Source organism: Gnatocerus cornutus, unplaced genomic scaffold (genome assembly GCF_029298725.1).
Source record: "Gnatocerus cornutus isolate USDA-ARS CGAHR unplaced genomic scaffold, icGnaCorn1.1 ctg00000022.1, whole genome shotgun sequence".
In the NCBI taxonomy this organism is placed as follows: Eukaryota; Metazoa; Arthropoda; class Insecta; order Coleoptera; family Tenebrionidae; genus Gnatocerus; species Gnatocerus cornutus.
The window spans coordinates 1,814,313-1,832,512 of NW_028275374.1; positions in this window are offsets into that span (position 1 = coordinate 1,814,313).

Here is an 18,200-nt window from a genome sequence, read left to right on the forward strand (position 1 = left end):
GTCATGATTTTGTCGATTTCGTGCTCTTCTTGGCGAATTCAAGATAGAAAACAACGAAAATCGGCGAGAAATCGTTGTTTTGCATCGAAATATGCAGTTTTCTCTAAGAATTTTGATGATTTCGTGCAGAATTCTGCTGTTTTCTTGCAATTCAGCCGTTGAATCTTGGCAAAAAGTAATGATTTTGTTGATTTCGTGCTCTTCTTTGCGAATTCAAGCCAGAAAACAACGAAAATCGGCGAGAAATCGTCGTTTTGCATCGAAATATGCGGTTTTCTCTAAGAATTTTGACGATTTCGTGCAGAATTCTGCCGTTTTCTTGCAATTCAGCCGTTGAATCTTGGTAAAAAGTCATGATTTTGTAGATTTCGTGCTCTTCTTGGCAAATTCAAGATAGAAAACGACGAAAATCGGCGAGAAATCGTTGTTTTGCATCGAAATATGCAGTTTTCTCTATGAATTTTGATGATTTCGTGCAGAATTTTGCTGTTTTCTTGCAATTCAGCCGTAGAATCTTGGTAAAAAGTCATGATTTTGTAGATTTCGTGCTCTTCTTGGCGAATTCAAGATAGAAAACAACGAAAATCGGCGAGAAATCGTTGTTTTGCATCGAAATATGCAGTTTTCTCTAAGAATTTTGATGATTTCGTGCTCTTCTTTGCGAATTCAAGCCAGAAAACAACGAAAATCGGCGAGAAATCGTCGTTTTGCATCGAAATATGCGGTTTTCTCTAAGAATTTTGACGATTTCGTGCAGAATTCTGCTGTTTTCTTGCAATTCAGCCGTTGAATCTTGGCAAAAAGTAATGATTTTGTAGATTTCGTGCTCTTCTTGGCAAATTCAAGATAGAAAACAACGAAAATCGGCGAGAAATCGTTGTTTTGCATCGAAATATGCAGTTTTCTCTAAGAATTTTGATAATTTCGTGCAGAATTTTGCTGTTTTCTTGCAATTCAGCCGTAGAATCTTGGTAAAAAGTGATGATTTTGTAGATTTCGTGCTCTTCTTTGCGAATTCAAGCCAGAAAACAACGAAAATCGGCGAGAAATCGTTGTTTTGCATCGAAATATGCGGTTTTCTGTAAGAATTTTGATGATTTCGTGCAGAATTCTGCTGTTTTCTTGCAATTCAGCCGTTAAATCTTGGTAAAAAGTCATGATTTTGTAGATTTCGTGCTCTTCTTTGCGAATTCAAGCCAGAAAACAACGAAAATCGGCGAGAAATCGTCGTTTTGCATCGAAATATGCGGTTTTCTCTAAGAATTTTGACAATTTCGTGCAGAATTCTGCTGTTTTCTTGCAATTCAGCCGTTGAATCTTGGTAAAAAGTCATGATTTTGTAGATTTTGTGCTCTTCTTTGCGAATTCAAGATAGAAAACAACGAAAATCAGCGAGAAATCGTCGTTTTGCATCGAAATATGCGGTTTTCTCTAAGAATATTGATGATTTCGTGCAGAATTCTGCTGTTTTCTTGCAATTCAGCCGTTGAATCTTAGTAAAAAGTCATGATTTTGAAGATTTCGTGCTCTTCTTTGCAAATTCATGCCAGAAAACAACGAAAATTGGCGAGAAATCGTCGTTTTGCATCGAAATATGCGGTTTTCTGTAAGAATTTTGATGATTTCGTGCAGAATTCTGCTGTTTTCTTGCAATTCAGCCGTTGAATCTTGGTAAAAAGTCATGATTTTGTAGATTTCGTGCTCTTCTTTGCGAATTCAAGCCAGAAAACAACGAAAATCGGCGAGAAATCGTCGTTTTGCATCGAAACATGCGGTTTTCTGTAAGAATTTTGATGATTTCGTGCAGAATTTTGCTGTTTTCTTGCAATTCAGCCGTAGAATCTTGGTCAAAAGTGATGATTTTGTAGATTTCGTGCTTTTCTTTGCGAATTCAAGCCAGAAAACAACGAAAATCGGCGAGAAATCGTTGTTTTGCATCGAAATATGCGGTTTTCTGTAAGAATTTTGATGATTTCGTGCAGAATTCTGCTGTTTTCTTGCAATTCAGCCGTTAAATCTTGGTAAAAAGTCATGATTTTGTAGATTTTGTGCTCTTCTTTGCGAATTCAAGATAGAAAACAACGAAAATCGGCGAGAAATCGTCGTTTTGCATCGAAATATGCGGTTTTCTCTAAGAATTTTGACGATTTCGTGCAGAATTCTGCCGTTTTCTTGCAATTCAGCCGTTGAATCTTGGTAAAAAGTCATGATTTTGTAGATTTCGTGCTCTTCTTGGCAAATTCAAGATAGAAAACAACGAAAATCGGCGAGAAATCGTTGTTTTGCATCGAAATATGCAGTTTTCTCTATGAATTTTGATGATTTCGTGCAGAATTTTGCTGTTTTCTTGCAATTCAGCCGTAGAATCTTGGTAAAAAGTCATGATTTTGTAGATTTCGTGCTCTTCTTGGCGAATTCAAGATAGAAAACAACGAAAATCGGCGAGAAATCGTTGTTTTGCATCGAAATATGCAGTTTTCTCTAAGAATTTTGATGATTTCGTGCTCTTCTTTGCGAATTCAAGCCAGAAAACAACGAAAATCGGCGAGAAATCGTCGTTTTGCATCGAAATATGCGGTTTTCTCTAAGAATTTTGACGATTTCGTGCAGAATTCTGCTGTTTTCTTGCAATTCAGCCGTTGAATCTTGGCAAAAAGTAATGATTTTGTAGATTTCGTGCTCTTCTTGGCAAATTCAAGATAGAAAACAACGAAAATCGGCGAGAAATCGTTGTTTTGCATCGAAATATGCAGTTTTCTCTAAGAATTTTGATGATTTCTTGCAGAATTTTGCTGTTTTCTTGCAATTCAGCCGTAGAATCTTGGTAAAAAGTGATGATTTTGTAGATTTCGTGCTCTTCTTTGCGAATTCAAGCCAGAAAACAACGAAAATCGGCGAGAAATCGTTGTTTTGCATCGAAATATGCGGTTTTCTGTAAGAATTTTGATGATTTCGTGCAGAATTCTGCTGTTTTCTTGCAATTCAGCCGTTAAATCTTGGTAAAAAGTCATGATTTTGTAGATTTCGTGCTCTTCTTTGCGAATTCAAGCCAGAAAACCACGAAAATCGGCGAGAAATCGTCGTTTTGCATCGAAATATGCAGTATTCTCTAAGAATTTTGATGACTTCGTGCAGAATTCTGCTGTTTTCTTGCAATTCAGCCGTTGAATCTTGGTAAAAAGTGATGATTTTGTAGATTTCGTGCCCTTCTTTGCGAATTCAAGCCAGAAAACAACGAAAATCGGCGAGAAATCGTCGTTTTGCATCGAAATATGCGGTTTTCTCTAAGAATTTTGACGATTTCGTGCAGAATTCTGCCGTTTTCTTGCAATTCAGCCGTTGAATCTTGGTAAAAAGTCATGATTTTGTAGATTTCGTGCTCTTCTTGGCAAATTCAAGATAGAAAACAACGAAAATCGGCGAGAAATCGTTGTTTTGCATCGAAATATGCAGTTTTCTCTATGAATTTTGATGATTTCGTGCAGAATTTTGCTGTTTTCTTGCAATTCAGCCGTAGAATCTTGGTAAAAAGTCATGATTTTGTAGATTTCGTGCTCTTCTTGGCGAATTCAAGATAGAAAACAACGAAAATCGGCGAGAAATCGTTGTTTTGCATCGAAATATGCAGTTTTCTCTAAGAATTTTGATGATTTCGTGCTCTTCTTTGCGAATTCAAGCCAGAAAACAACGAAAATCGGCGAGAAATCGTCGTTTTGCATCGAAATATGCGGTTTTCTCTAAGAATTTTGACGATTTCGTGCAGAATTCTGCTGTTTTCTTGCAATTCAGCCGTTGAATCTTGGCAAAAAGTAATGATTTTGTAGATTTCGTGCTCTTCTTGGCAAATTCAAGATAGAAAACAACGAAAATCGGCGAGAAATCGTTGTTTTGCATCGAAATATGCAGTTTTCTCTAAGAATTTTGATAATTTCGTGCAGAATTTTGCTGTTTTCTTGCAATTCAGCCGTAGAATCTTGGTAAAAAGTGATGATTTTGTAGATTTCGTGCTCTTCTTTGCGAATTCAAGCCAGAAAACAACGAAAATCGGCGAGAAATCGTTGTTTTGCATCGAAATATGCGGTTTTCTGTAAGAATTTTGATGATTTCGTGCAGAATTCTGCTGTTTTCTTGCAATTCAGCCGTTAAATCTTGGTAAAAAGTCATGATTTTGTAGATTTCGTGCTCTTCTTTGCGAATTCAAGCCAGAAAACCACGAAAATCGGCGAGAAATCGTCGTTTTGCATCGAAATATGCAGTATTCTCTAAGAATTTTGATGACTTCGTGCAGAATTCTGCTGTTTTCTTGCAATTCAGCCGTTGAATCTTGGTAAAAAGTGATGATTTTGTAGATTTCGTGCCCTTCTTTGCGAATTCAAGCCAGAAAACAACGAAAATCGGCGAGAAATCGTCGTTTTGCATCGAAATATGCGGTTTTCTCTAAGAATTTTGACAATTTCGTGCAGAATTCTGCTGTTTTCTTGCAATTCAGCCGTTGAATCTTGGTAAAAAGTCATGATTTTGTAGATTTTGTGCTCTTCTTTGCGAATTCAAGATAGAAAACAACGAAAATCAGCGAGAAATCGTCGTTTTGCATCGAAATATGCGGTTTTCTCTAAGAATATTGATGATTTCGTGCAGAATTCTGCTGTTTTCTTGCAATTCAGCCGTTGAATCTTAGTAAAAAGTCATGATTTTGAAGATTTCGTGCTCTTCTTTGCGAATTCATGCCAGAAAACAACGAAAATTGGCGAGAAATCGTCGTTTTGCATCGAAATATGCGGTTTTCTGTAAGAATTTTGATGATTTCGTGCAGAATTCTGCTGTTTTCTTGCAATTCAGCCGTTGAATCTTGGTAAAAAGTCATGATTTTGTAGATTTCGTGCTCTTCTTTGCGAATTCAAGCCAGAAAACAACGAAAATCGGCGAGAAATCGTCGTTTTGCATCGAAACATGCGGTTTTCTGTAAGAATTTTGATGATTTCGTGCAGAATTTTGCTGTTTTCTTGCAATTCAGCCGTAGAATCTTGGTAAAAAGTGATGATTTTGTAGATTTCGTGCTTTTCTTTGCGAATTCAAGCCAGAAAACAACGAAAATCGGCGAGAAATCGTTGTTTTGCATCGAAATATGCGGTTTTCTGTAAGAATTTTGATGATTTCGTGCAGAATTCTGCTGTTTTCTTGCAATTCAGCCGTTAAATCTTGGTAAAAAGTCATGATTTTGTAGATTTTGTGCTCTTCTTTGCGAATTCAAGATAGAAAACAACGAAAATCGGCGAGAAATCGTCGTTTTGCATCGAAATATGCGGTTTTCTCTAAGAATTTTGACGATTTCGTGCAGAATTCTGCCGTTTTCTTGTAATTCAGCCGTTGAATCTTGGTAAAAAGTCATGATTTTGTAGATTTCGTGCTCTTCTTGGCAAATTCAAGATAGAAAACAACGAAAATCGGCGAGAAATCGTTGTTTTGCATCGAAATATGCAGTTTTCTCTAAGAATTTTGATGATTTCGTGCAGAATTCTGCTGTTTTCTTGCAATTCAGCCGTTGAATCTTGGCAAAAAGTAATGATTTTGTTGATTTCGTGCTCTTCTTTGCGAATTCAAGCCAGAAAACAACGAAAATCGGCGAGAAATCGTCGTTTTGCATCGAAATATGCGGTTTTCTCTAAGAATTTTGACGATTTCGTGCAGAATTCTGCCGTTTTCTTGCAATTCAGCCGTTGAATCTTGGTAAAAAGTCATGATTTTGTAGATTTCGTGCTCTTCTTGGCAAATTCAAGATAGAAAACAACGAAAATCGGCGAGAAATCGTTGTTTTGCATCGAAATATGCAGTTTTCTCTATGAATTTTGATGATTTCGTGCAGAATTTTGCTGTTTTCTTGCAATTCAGCCGTAGAATCTTGGTAAAAAGTCATGATTTTGTAGATTTCGTGCTCTTCTTGGCGAATTCAAGATAGAAAACAACGAAAATCGGCGAGAAATCGTTGTTTTGCATCGAAATATGCAGTTTTCTCTAAGAATTTTGATGATTTCGTGCTCTTCTTTGCGAATTCAAGCCAGAAAACAACGAAAATCGGCGAGAAATCGTCGTTTTGCATCGAAATATGCGGTTTTCTCTAAGAATTTTGACGATTTCGTGCAGAATTCTGCTGTTTTCTTGCAATTCAGCCGTTGAATCTTGGCAAAAAGTAATGATTTTGTAGATTTCGTGCTCTTCTTGGCAAATTCAAGATAGAAAACAACGAAAATCGGCGAGAAATCGTTGTTTTGCATCGAAATATGCAGTTTTCTCTAAGAATTTTGATGATTTCGTGCAGAATTTTGCTGTTTTCTTGCAATTCAGCCGTAGAATCTTGGTAAAAAGTGATGATTTTGTAGATTTCGTGCTCTTCTTTGCGAATTCAAGCCAGAAAACAACGAAAATCGGCGAGAAATCGTTGTTTTGCATCGAAATATGCGGTTTTCTGTAAGAATTTTGATGATTTCGTGCAGAATTCTGCTGTTTTCTTGCAATTCAGCCGTTAAATCTTGGTAAAAAGTCATGATTTTGTAGATTTCGTGCTCTTCTTTGCGAATTCAAGCCAGAAAACCACGAAAATCGGCGAGAAATCGTCGTTTTGCATCGAAATATGCAGTATTCTCTAAGAATTTTGATGACTTCGTGCAGAATTCTGCTGTTTTCTTGCAATTCAGCCGTTGAATCTTGGTAAAAAGTGATGATTTTGTAGATTTCGTGCCCTTCTTTGCGAATTCAAGCCAGAAAACAACGAAAATCGGCGAGAAATCGTCGTTTTGCATCGAAATATGCGGTTTTCTCTAAGAATTTTGACAATTTCGTGCAGAATTCTGCTGTTTTCTTGCAATTCAGCCGTTGAATCTTGGTAAAAAGTCATGATTTTGTAGATTTTGTGCTCTTCTTTGCGAATTCAAGATAGAAAACAACGAAAATCAGCGAGAAATCGTCGTTTTGCATCGAAATATGCGGTTTTCTCTAAGAATATTGATGATTTCGTGCAGAATTCTGCTGTTTTCTTGCAATTCAGCCGTTGAATCTTAGTAAAAAGTCATGATTTTGAAGATTTCGTGCTCTTCTTTGCGAATTCATGCCAGAAAACAACGAAAATTGGCGAGAAATCGTCGTTTTGCATCGAAATATGCGGTTTTCTGTAAGAATTTTGATGATTTCGTGCAGAATTCTGCTGTTTTCTTGCAATTCAGCCGTTGAATCTTGGTAAAAAGTCATGATTTTGTAGATTTCGTGCTCTTCTTTGCGAATTCAAGCCAGAAAACAACGAAAATCGGCGAGAAATCGTCGTTTTGCATCGAAACATGCGGTTTTCTGTAAGAATTTTGATGATTTCGTGCAGAATTTTGCTGTTTTCTTGCAATTCAGCCGTAGAATCTTGGTAAAAAGTGATGATTTTGTAGATTTCGTGCTTTTCTTTGCGAATTCAAGCCAGAAAACAACGAAAATCGGCGAGAAATCGTTGTTTTGCATCGAAATATGCGGTTTTCTGTAAGAATTTTGATGATTTCGTGCAGAATTCTGCTGTTTTCTTGCAATTCAGCCGTTAAATCTTGGTAAAAAGTCATGATTTTGTAGATTTTGTGCTCTTCTTTGCGAATTCAAGATAGAAAACAACGAAAATCGGCGAGAAATCGTCGTTTTGCATCGAAATATGCGGTTTTCTCTAAGAATTTTGACGATTTCGTGCAGAATTCTGCTGTTTTCTTGCAATTCAGCCGTTGAATCTTGGTAAAAAGTCATGATTTTGTAGATTTCGTGCTCTTCTTTGCAAATTCATGCCAGAAAACAACGAAAATCGGCGAGAAATCGTCGTTTTGCATCGAAATATGCGGTTTTCTGTAAGAATTTTGATGATTTCGTGCAGAATTCTGCTGTTTTCTTGCAATTCAGCCGTTGAATCTTGGTAAAAAGTCATGATTTTGTAGATTTTGTGCTCTTCTTTGCGAATTCAAGATAGAAAACAACGAAAATCAGCGAGAAATCGTCGTTTTGCATCGAAATATGCGGTTTTCTCTAAGAATTTTGATGATTTCGTGCAGAATTCTGCTGTTTTCTTGCAATTCAGCCGTTGAATCTAGGTAAAAAGTCATGATTTTGTAGATTTCGTGCTCTTCTTGGCGAATTCAAGATAGAAAACAACGAAAATCGGCTAGAAATCGTTGTTTTGCATCGAAATATGCGGTTTTCTGTAAGAATTTTGATGATTTCGTGCAGAATTCTGCTGTTTTCTTGCAATTCAGCCGTTGAATCTAGGTAAAAAGTCATGATTTTGTAGATTTCGTGCTCTTCTTGGCGAATTCAAGATAGAAAACAACGAAAATCGGCTAGAAATCGTTGTTTTGCATCGAAATATGCGGTTTTCTGTAAGAATTTTGATGATTTCGTGCAGAATTCTGCTGTTTTCTTGCAATTCAGCCGTTGAATCTAGGTAAAAAGTTATGATTTTGTAGATTTCGTGCTCTTCTTGGCGAATTCAAAATAGAAAACAACGAAAATCGGCGAGAAATCGTTGTTTTGCATCGAAATATGCAGTTTTCTCTAAGAATTTTGATGATTTCGTGCAGAATTCTGCTGTTTTCTTGCAATTCAGCCGTTGAATCTTGGTAAAAAGTGATGATTTTGTTGATTTCGTGCTCTTCTTTGCGAATTCAAGCCAGAAAACAACGAAAATCGGCGAGAAATCGTCGTTTTGCATCGAAATATGCGGTTTTCTCTAAGAAATTTGACGATTTCGTGCAGAATTCTGCTGTTTTCTTGCAATTCAGCAGTTGAATCTTGGTAAAAAGTCATGATTTTGTAGATTTTGTGCTCTTCTTTGCGAATTCAAGATAGAAAACAACGAAAATCAGCGAGAAATCGTCGTTTTGCATCGAAATATGCGGTTTTCTCTAAGAATTTTGATGATTTCGTGCAGAATTCTGCTGTTTTCTTGCAATTCAGCCGTTGAATTTTGGTAAAAAGTCATGATTTTGTAGATTTCGTGCTCTTCTTTGCGAATTCATGCCAGAAAACAACGAAAATCGGCGAGAAATCGTCGTTTTGCTTCGAAATATGCGGTTTTCTGCAAGAATTTTGATGATTTCGTGCAGAATTCTGCTGTTTTCTTGCAATTCAGCCGTTGAATCTTGGTAAAAAGTCATGATTTTGTAGATTTCGTGCTCTTCTTTGCGAATTCAAGCCAGAAAACAACGAAAATCGGCGAGAAATCGTCGTTTTGCATCGAAATATGCGGTTTTCTCTAAGAATTTTGACGATTTCGTGCAGAATTCTGCTGTTTTCTTGCAATTCAGCAGTTGAATCTTGGTAAAAAGTCATGATTTTGTAGATTTTGTGCTCTTCTTGGCGAATTCAAAATAGAAAACAACGAAAATCGGCGAGAAATCGTCGTTTTGCATCGAAATATGCGGTTTTCTCTAAGAAATTTGACGATTTCGTGCAGAATTCTGCTGTTTTCTTGCAATTCAGCAGTTGAATCTTGGTAAAAAGTCATGATTTTGTAGATTTTGTGCTCTTCTTTGCGAATTCAAGATAGAAAACAACGAAAATCAGCGAGAAATCGTCGTTTTGCATCGAAATATGCGGTTTTCTCTAAGAATTTTGATGATTTCGTGCAGAATTCTGCTGTTTTCTTGCAATTCAGCCGTTGAATCTTGGTAAAAAGTGATGATTTTGTTGATTTCGTGCTCTTCTTTGCGAATTCAAACCAGAAAACAACGAAAATCGGCGAGAAATCGTCGTTTTGCATCGAAATATGCGGTTTTCTGTAAGAATTTTCATGATTTCGTGCAGAATTCTGCTGTTTTCTTGCAATTCAGCCGTAGAATCTTGGTAAAAAGTGATGATTTTGTAGATTTCGTGCTCTTCTTTGCGAATTCAAGCCAGAAAACAACGAAAATCGGCGAGAAATCGTCGTTTTGCATCGAAATATGCGGTTTTCTGTAAGAATTTTGATGATTTCGTGCAGAATTCTGCTGTTTTCTTGCAATTCAGCCGTTGAATCTTGGTAAAAAGTCATGATTTTGTAGATTTCGTGCTCTTCTTTGCGAATTCAAGCCAGAAAACAACGAAAATCGGCGAGAAATCGTCGTTTTGCATCGAAATATGCGGTTTTCTCTAAGAATTTTGACGATTTCGTGCAGAATTCTGCTGTTTTCTTGCAATTCAGCCGTTAAATCTTGGTAAAAAGTCATGGTTTTGTAGATTTCGTGCTCTTCTTTGCGAATTCATGCCAGAAAACAACGAAAATCCGCGAGAAATCGTCGTTTTGCATCGAAATATGCGGTTTTCTGTAAGAATTTTGATGATTTCGTGCAGAATTCTGCTGTTTTCTTGCAATTCAGCAGTTGAATCTTGGTAAAAAGTCATGATTTTGTAGATTTCGTGCTCTTCATTGCGAATTCAAGCCAGAAAACAACGAAAATCGGCGAGAAATCGTCGTTTTGCATCGAAATATGCGGTTTTCTGTAAGAATTTTGATGATTTCGTGCAGAATTCTGCTGTTTTCTTGCAATTCAGCCGTTGAATCTTGGTAAAAAGTCATGATTTTGTAGATTTCGTGCTTTTCTTTGCGAATTCAAGCCAGAAAACAACGAAAATCGGCGAGAAATCGTCGTTTTGCATCGAAATATGCGGTTTTCTGTAAGAATTTTGAGGATTTCGTGCAGAATTCTGCTGTTTTCTTGCAATTCAGCCGTTGAATCTTGGTAAAAAGTCATGATTTTGTAGATTTCGTGCTCTTCTTGGCGAATTCAAGATAGAAAACAACGAAAATCGGCGAGAAATCGTTGTTTTGCATCGAAATATGCGGTTTTCTGTGAGAATTATGATGATTTCGTGCAGAATTTTGCTGTTTTCTTGCAATTCAGCCGTTGAATCTAGGTAAAAAGTCATGATTTTGTAGATTTCGTGCTCTTTTTGGCGAATTCAAGATAAAAATCAACGAAAATCGGCGAGAAATCGTTGTTTTGCATCGAAATATGCAGTTTTCTCTAAGAATTTTGATGATTTCGTGCAGAATTCTGCTGTTTTCTTGGAATTCAGCCGTAGAATCTTGGTAAAAAGTGATGATTTTGTAGATTTCGTGCTCTTCTTTGCGAATTCAAGCCAAAAAACAACGAAAATCGGCGAGAAATCGTTGTTTTGCATCGAAATATGCGGTTTTCTGTAAGAATTTTGAAGATTTCGTGCAGAATTCTGTTGTTTTCTTGCAATTCCGCCGTTGAATCTTGGTAAAAAGTCATGATTTTGTAGATTTCGTGCTCTTCTTTGCGAATTCAAGCCAGAAAACAATGAAAATCGGCGAGAAATCGTCGTTTTGCATCGAAATATGCGGTTTTCTGTAAGAATTTTGATGATTTCGTGCAGAATTCTGCTGTTTTCTTGCAATTAAGCCGTTGAATCTTGGTAAAAAGTCATGATTTTGTAGATTTCGTGCTCTTCTTTGCGAATTCAAGCCAGAAAACAACGAAAATCGGCGAGAAATCGTCGTTTTGCATCGAAAAATGCGGTTTTCTGTAAGAATTTTGATGATTTCGTGCAGAATTCTGCTGTTTTCTTGCAATTCAGCCGTTGAATCTTGGTAAAAAGTCATGATTTTGTAGATTTCGTGCTCTTCTTTGCAAATTCAAGCCAGAAAACAACGAAAATCGGCGAGAAATCGACGTTTTGCATCGAAAAATGCGGTTTTCTGTAAGAATTTTGATGATTTCGTGCAGAATTCTGCTGTTTTCTTGCAATTCAGCCGTTGAATCTTGGTAAAAAGTCATGATTTTGTAGATTTCGTGCTCTTCTTTGCGAATTCAAGCCAGAAAACAACGAAAATCGGCGAGAAATCGTCGTTTTGCATCGAAATATGCGGTTTTCTGTAAGAATTTTGATGATTTCGTGCAGAATTCTGCTGTTTTCTTGCAATTCAGCCGTTGAATCTTGGTAAAAAGTCATGATTTTGTAGATTTCGTGCTCTTCTTTGCGAATTCAAGCCAGAAAACAACGAAAATCGGCGAGAAATCGTCGTTTTGCATCGAAATATGCGGTTTTCTGTAAGAATTTTGAGGATTTCGTGCAGAATTCTGCTGTTTTCTTGCAATTCAGCCGTTGAATCTATGTAAAAAGTCATGATTTTGTAGATTTCGTGCTCTTCTTGGCGAACTCAAGATAGAAAACAACGAAAATCGGCGAGAAATCGTTGTTTTGCATCGAAATATGCGGTTTTCTGTGAGAATTTTGATGATTTCGTGCAGAATTTTGCTGTTTTCTTGCAATTCAGCCGTTGAATCTAGGTAAAAAGTCATGATTTTGTAGATTTCGTGCTCTTCTTGGCGAATTCAAGATAGAAATCAACGAAAATCGGCGAGAAATCGTTGTTTTGCATCGAAATATGCAGTTTTCTCTAAGAATTTTGATGATTTCGTGCAGAATTCTGCTGTTTTCTTGCAATTCAGCCGTAGAATCTTGGTAAAAAGTGATGATTTTGTAGATTTCGTGCTCTTCTTTGCGAATTCAAGCCAAAAAACAACGAAAATCGGCGAGAAATCATCGTTTTGCATCGAAATATGCGGTTTTCTGTAAGAATTTTGATGATTTCGTGCAGAATTCTGCTGTTTTCTTGCAATTCAGCCGTTGAATCTTGGTAAAAAGTCATGATTTTGTAGATTTCGTGCTCTTCTTGGCGAATTCAAGATAGAAAACAACGAAAATCGGCGAGAAATCGTTGTTTTGCATCGAAATATGCAGTTTTCTCTAAGAATTTTGATGATTTCGTGCAGAATTCTGCTGTTTTCTTGCAATTCAGTAGTTGAATCTTGGTAAAAAGTCATGATTTTGTAGATTTCGTGCTCTTCTTTGCAAATTCATGCCAGAAAACAACGAAAATCGGCGAGAAATTGTCGTTTTGCATCGAAATATGCGGTTTTCTGTAAGAATTTTGAGGATTTCGTGCAGAATTCTGCCGTTTTCTTGCAATTCAGCCGTTGAATCTTGGTAAAAAGTCATGATTTTGTAGATTTTGTGCTCTTCTTTGCGAATTCAAGCCAGAAAACAACGAAAATCGGCGAGAAATCGTTGTTTTGCATCGAAATATGCAGTTTTCTCTAAGAATTTTGATGATTTCGTGCAGAATTCTGCTGTTTTCTTGCAATTCAGCCGTTGAATCTAGGTAAAAAGTCATGATTTTGTAGATTTCGTGCTCTTCTTGGCGAATTCAAGATAGAAAACAACGAAAATCGGCGAGAAATCGTTGTTTTGCATCGAAATATGCAGTTTTCTCTAAGAATTTTGATGATTTCGTGCAGAATTCTGCTGTTTTCTTGCAATTCAGGTGTTGAATCTTGGTAAAAAGTCATGATTTTGTAGATTTCGTGCTCTTCTTTGCGAATTCAAGCCAGAAAACAACGAAAATCGGCGAGAAATCGTTGTTTTGCATCGAAATATGCAGTTTTCTCTAAGAATTTTGATGATTTCGTGCAGAATTCTGCTGTTTTCTTGCAATTCAGCCGTTGAATCTTGGTAAAAAGTCATGATTTTGTAGATTTCGTGCTCTTCTTTGCAAATTCATGCCAGAAAACAACGAAAATCGGCGAGAAATCGTCGTTTTGCATCGAAATATGCGGTTTTCTGTAAGAATTTTGATGATTTCGTGCAGAATTCTGCTGTTTTCTTGCAATTCAGCCGTTGAATCTTGGTAAAAAGTCATGATTTTGAAGATTTCGTGCTCTTCTTTGCGAATTCAAGCCAGAAAACCACGAAAATCGGCGAGAAATTGTCGTTTTGCATCGAAATATGCGGTTTTCTCTAAGAATTTTGATGATTTCGTGCAGAATTCTGCTGTTTTCTTGCAATTCAGCCGTTGAATCTTGGTAAAAAGTGATGATTTTGTAGATTTCGTGCTCTTCTTTGCGAATTCAAGCCAGAAAACAACGAAAATCGGCGAGAAATCGTCGTTTTGCATCGAAATATGCGGTTTTCTCTAAGATTTTTGATGATTTCGTGCAGAATTCTGCTGTTTTCTTGCAATTCAGCCGTTGAATCTTGGTAAAAAGTCATGATTTTGTAGATTTCGTGCTCTTCTTTGCGAATTCAAGCCAGAAAACCACGAAAATCGGCGAGAAATCGTCGATTTCTCTAAGAATTTTGATGATTTCGTGCAGAATTCTGCTGTTTTCTTGCAATTCAGCCGTTGAATCTTGGTAAAAAGTGATGATTTTGTAGATTTCGTGCTCTTCTTTGCGAATTCAAGCCAGAAAACAACGAAAATCGGCGAGAAATCGTCGTTTTGCATCGAAATATGCGGTTTTCTCTAAGAATTTTGACGATTTCGTGCAGAATTCTGCTGTTTTCTTGCAATTCAGCCGTTGAATCTTGGTAAAAAGTCATGATTTTGTAGATTTCGTGCTCTTCTTTGCGAATTCAAAATAGAAAACAACGAAAATCAGCGAGAAATCGTCGTTTTGCATCGAAATATGCGGTTTTCTCTAAGAATTTTGATGATTTCGTGCAGAATTCTGCTGTTTTCTTGCAATGCAGCCGTTGAATCTTGGCTAAAAGTCATGATTTTGTAAATTTCGTGCTCTTCTTTGCGAATTCATGCCAGAAAACAACGAAAATCGGCGAGAAATCATCGTTTTGCATCGAAATATGCGGTTTTCTGTAAGAATTTTGATGATTTCGTGCAGAATTCTGCTGTTTTCTTGCAATTCAGCCGTTGAATCTAGGTAAAAAGTAATGATTTTGTAGATTTCGTGCTCTTCTTGGCGAATTCAAGATAGAAAACAACTAAAATCGGCGAGAAATCGTTGTTTTGCATCGAAATATGCAGTTTTCTCTTAGAATTTTGATGATTTCGTGCAGAATTCTGCTGTTTTCTTGCAATTCAGCCGTTGAATCTTGGTAAAAAGTCATGACTTTGTAGATTTCGTGCTCATCTTTGCGAATTCAAGATAGAAAACAACGAAAATCAGCGAAAAATCGTCGTTTTGCATCGAAACATGCGGTTTTCTCTAAGAATTTTGATGATTTCGTGCAGAATTCTGCTGTTTTCTTGCAATTCAGCCGTTGAATCTTGGTAAAAAGTCATGATTTTGTAGATTTCGTGCTCATCTTTGCGAATGCAAGATAGAAAACAACGAAAATCAGCGAGAAATCGTCGTTTTGCATCGAAACATGCGGTTTTCTCTAAGAATTTTGATGATTTCGTGCAGAATTCTGCTGTTTTCTTGCAATTCAGCCGTTGAATCTTGGTAAAAAGTCATGATTTTGTAGATTTCGTGCTCTTCTTTGCAAATTCATGCCAGAAAACAACGAAAATCGGCGAGAAATCGTCGTTTTGCATCGAAATATGCGGTTTTCTGTAAGAATTTTGAGGATTTCGTGCAGAATTCTGCTGTTTTCTTGCAATTCAGCCGTTGAATCTAGGTAAAAAGTCATGATTTTGTAGATTTCGTGTTCTTCTTAGCGAATTCAAGATAGAAAACAACGAAAATCGGCGAGAAATCGTTGTTTTGCATCGAAATATGCAGTTTTCTCTAAGAATTTTGATGATTTCGTGCAGAATTCTGCCGTTTTCTTGCAATTCAGCCGTTGAATCTTGGTAAAAAGTCATGATTTTGTAGATTTCGTGCTCTTCTTTGCGAATTCAAGCCAGAAAACAACGAAAATCGGCGAGAAATCGTTGTTTTGCATCGAAATATGCAGTTTTCTCTAAGAATTTTGATGATTTCGTGCAGAATTCTGCTGTTTTCTTGCAATTCAGCCGTTGAATCTAGGTAAAAAGTCATGATTTTGTAGATTTCGTGCTCTTCTTGGCGAATTCAAGATAGAAAACAACGAAAATCGGCGAGAAATCGTTGTTTTGCATCGAAATATGGAGTTTTCTCTAAGAATTTTGATAATTTCGTGCAGAATTCTGCTGTTTTTTTGCAATTCAGCCGTTGAATCTTGGTAAAAAGTCATGATTTTGTAGATTTCGTGCTCTTCTTTGCAAATTCATGCCAGAAAACAACGAAAATCGGCGAGAAATCGTCGTTTTGCATCGAAATATGCGGTTTTCTGTAAGAATTTTGATGATTTCGTGCAGAATTCTGCTGTTTTCTTGCAATTCAGCCGTTGAATCTTGGTAAAAATTTATGATTTTGTAGATTTCGTGCTTTTCTTTGCGAATTCAAGCCAGAAAACAACGAAAATCGGCGAGAAATAATCGTTTTGCATCGAAATATGCGGTTTTCTGTAAGAATTTTGATGATTTCGTGCAGAATTCTGCTGTTTTCTTGCAATTCAGCCGTTGAATCTTGGTAAAAAGTCATGATTTTGTAGATTTCGTGCTCTTCTTTGCGAATTCAAGCCAGAAAACGACGAAAATCGGCGAGAAATCGTCGTTTTGCATCGAAATATGCGGTTTTTTCTAAGAATTTTGATGATTTCGTGCAGAATTCTGCTGTTTTCTTCCAATTCAGCCGTTGAATCTTGGTAAAAAGTGATGATTTTGTAGATTTCGTGCTCTTCTTTGCGAATTCAAGCCAGAAAACAACGAAAATCGGCGAGAAATCGTCGTATTGCATCGAAATATGCGGTTTTCTCTAAGAATTTTGACGATTTCGTGCAGAATTCTGCTGTTTTCTTGCAATTCAGCCGTTGAATCTTGGTAAGAAGTCATGATTTTGTAGATTTCGTGCTCTTCTTTGCGAATTCAAGCCAGAAAACAACGAAAATCGGCGAGAAATCGTCGTATTGCATCGAAATATGCGGTTTTCTCTAAGAATTTTGACGATTTCGTGCAGAATTCTGCTGTTTTCTTGCAATTCAGCCGTTGAATCTTGGTAAAAAGTCATGATTTTGTAGATTTCGTGCTCTTCTTTGCGAATTCAAGATAGAAAACAACGAAAATCAGCGAGAAATCGTCGTTTTGCATCGAAATATGCGGTTTTCTCTAAGAATTTTGATGATTTCGTGCAGAATTCTGCTGTTTTCTTGCAATTCAGCCGTTGAATCTAGGTAAAAAGTCATGATTTTGTAGATTTCGTGCTCTTCTTGGCGAATTCAAGATAGAAAACAACGAAAATCGGCGAGAAATCGTTGTTTTGCATCGAAATATGCAGTTTTCTCTAAAAATTTTGATGATTTCGTGCAGAATTCTGCTGTTTTCTTGCAATTCAGCCGTTGAACCTAGGTAAAAAGTCATGATTTTGTAGATTTCGTGCTCTTCTTAGCGAATTCAAGATAGAAAACAACGAAAATCGGCGAGAAATCGTTGTTTTGCATCGAAATATGCAGTTTTCTCTAAGAATTTTGATGATTTCGTGCAGAATTCTGCCGTTTTCTTGCAATTCAGCCGTTGAATCTTGGTAAAAAGTCATGATTTTGTAGATTTCGTGCTCTTCTTTGCAAATTCAAGCCAGAAAACAACGAAAATCGGCGAGAAATCGTTGTTTTGCATCGAAATATGCAGTTTTCTCTAAGAATTTTGATGATTTCGTGCAGAATTCTGCCGTTTTCTTGCAATTCAGCCGTTGAATTTAGGTAAAAAGTCATGATTTTGTAGATTTCGTGCTCTTCTTTGCGAATTCAAGCCAGAAAACAACGAAAATCGGCGAGAAATCGTCGTATTGCATCGAAATATGCGGTTTTCTCTAAGAATTTTGACGATTTCGTGCAGAATTCTGCTGTTTTCTTCCAATTCAGCCGTTGAATCTTGGTAAAAAGTGATGATTTTGTAGATTTCGTGCTCTTCTTTGCGAATTCAAGCCAGAAAACAACGAAAATCGGCGAGAAATCGTCGTATTGCATCGAAATATGCAGTTTTCTCTAAGAATTTTGATGATTTCGTGCAGAATTCTGCCGTTTTCTTGCAATTCAGCCGTTGAATCTTGGTAAAAAGTCATGATTTTGTAGATTTCGTGCTCTTCTTTGCAAATTCAAGCCAGAAAACAACGAAAATCGGCGAGAAATCGTTGTTTTGCATCGAAATATGCAGTTTTCTCTAAGAATTTTGATGATTTCGTGCAGAATTCTGCCGTTTTCTTGCAATTCAGCCGTTGAATCTAGGTAAAAAGTCATGATTTGGTAGATTTCGTGTTCTTCTTGGCGAATTCAAGATAGAAAACAACGAAAATCGGCGAGAAATCGTTGTTTTGCATCGAAATATGCAGTTTTCTCTAAGAATTTTGATGATTTCGTGCAGAATT